Source organism: Rousettus aegyptiacus, unplaced genomic scaffold (assembly GCF_014176215.1).
Source record: "Rousettus aegyptiacus isolate mRouAeg1 unplaced genomic scaffold, mRouAeg1.p scaffold_m13_p_3, whole genome shotgun sequence".
NCBI lineage: Eukaryota > Metazoa > Chordata > Mammalia > Chiroptera > Pteropodidae > Rousettus > Rousettus aegyptiacus.
In genome coordinates, this window is record NW_023416306.1 from 61163315 (window position 1) to 61165812 (window position 2498).

Here is a 2498-nt window from a genome sequence, read left to right on the forward strand (position 1 = left end):
TTTTCTTGAACCTGTTCTAAGGTCTGGAATATCAGGAAGTGCCTCAAGACACACAGCACTTTCAGGTCAAGAAACAATATTGCTCTTCATCCAACCACCTAGCTCCATTTGAGGGGAAGGCTGGTCCTCCAAATGAGAAATCTTCCAGCTGACATGTCCAGATTCTTCCTGTTAACATGGAAACAGAGGGAATCTCTCCTTAAGTGTGGAAAGGACCTAGTGACTTGCTTCTAATGAATAGAATATGGATAAAGTGATGGATGTCACTTCAATGATTAGGTTATAAAAGACGACGACTTCCATCTTGCTAACAAATTCACTCTTGCTGGCTTTAATAAAGCAAGCTGGCAATTGGAGCCTATGTGGCAATAAACATGGTGCCCTCTGGCCAACAGCCAGCAAGGAACTGAGGCCCTCAGTCCAACAGCCCAGAAGGAATCGAATCCTGCCAACAACCACTAAATTAACTTGGAAGGACAAGTTAATACTGTGAGATGCATGCAACAGAGGTTCATACAGTGTAATGAGAGCACAGAAGCTGGGGGCAGAGGGCATCTAAAGTTTACACCTTGTGGAGGGGAGGATTATGGGACCCACTTGACAATACAAAGCTGTCCATGCTGCTCCTACTTCTACCCCCACCCACCTACCATTACTGCCCATTGATCTAGGATAAAGCTTAGTTTCTAAGTCTGGAGACAAGGACTGCTATCACCTGGGCTTAGCCTACTTCTCCAGTTTTATCTCCTACTTTCCCTGTGCCTACACCCTATCTTTGAGTCATACTGAAGTAGGTGTAGTTGCTTCAAATGCTCTATACTTTTCCCTTTGTGCATACTGTTCCCTCGTCTTAGAATTCTTTCCTTTACAGGCTCAGTTACATGTTTTCTTGGTGCTCTGTGGCACTGCATGCAAACCCCTCTCTATCTGTGCCTTCAGTGACCCTCTCATACCACACAACCCTTGTTCTTCAACCTTTGGTTTTCCTGTCCAGCACCTTTTCTAGCCCTAAACTCTGTACTGGGTCTCTTCTTCGACTTGATATCCCCAGCGCTAGTTCACAGTCTGGAAAATCACTTCAGTCAACCTCTTATGAAAGAATAACAAAGGGATGGACCTGCCAGAAGGATAAACAATTATTTATTGGTTTAACTATAATTTATACCATGCTACTGAGATAATAGGCAGCTTATAATAAAAAGATCTATATTCGGGAATGTCAAAGGCACGCGAAATCAAAAACCAAGTAGGAGGATGAAAAAGCAAAGCCTACAAACTGCAGCAAATTTGTCACAGTGGAGGATTACATTTCACTCTAAGTTTTCCCTTAGACAAGCAAGAAAACTCTAAGAATTATTAATTTGCCTACACCTTCTACTTTGGTTCACATTGAGAACTCCATTAAAGCAAGAGAAAGGCTATCACAAGATTTGTCACAATTATTCTTATCCTATATATCAGTTCTATTCACCAATAATCAAATTAACTGAAACAGAAAGGGGAGTGGATAAAAAAAATCAATATCTAATTTTTATGCCCTTCAAGAAATCAGCCTTCTTCCCCATTTGCTACAAACTGAAATTGATAGGCTGACCTAGAATTAAACCAACATAGAAATCACTCAAGGGGTAAAACCGACCACCTCATAAAGGAATGCTCAGGGAAGAAGGTAGCAATTACACTTTGTTAGAGAAAATGTCTTTCTTACAAGGTGTAGCCATCAGGTGGAGATATTTGATGACCCTTTTAAAATACCTTTAAATCAGTGGCACATTCTCATGGATTACTTTCATTTTGAAGAGAGAATATTGGATAATTTAGACAGTTTATCAAAAATTTGTTCCCATATAATAGGCTTATTGTGATGAGGAATTTCAATGCAAGATCAAGGCCTTGGAGAAAAGGCCTTGAATCCTATGAAAGTAGGACGACTTAAGAAAAAAATGATATTCTTGTTCAGTCGACTTACTGGATATGACCGTCATCTTTGGCCTGCAGAAGAGAATACATCCAAAACCTGAATTAAAATCTTTCTCCTTTTTGGTCATAAGCCAAGATCTGCAATCAAGAATGTGGGAATTCCTTGCAGGGCAAATGGCTGAGTTTTTACAAATTGGGTAAGTGTGAGAACATGATCAATGGATTGATAATTAGATTATGTAAATATGCTGGAAAATCACATGCAAGGAAGACTTAAATGACTGTACCAAAATTCAGGCTAACAAAGCTTCTGTATGCCATCAAAGGAGAAGACTAATTTCATGGAAACAATTTTTCCACCATGGTACTGAGTAAAGACATATGAAAATGATGCATTCGTTGAAAAGCAAACCTAAAGCAATAAAAATAAAGTTATTTTCTATATCAGAATTGCTAACAAATTTAACTATGTAAAAGAAATCTTAAAAATTTATAGTTAGTGTGGGTTGGTAGAATCAGGACAGACTAAAGTTGTTGCTATTAACATGTTTGTCTCTGTCAGAGAAAATTCAATTGGT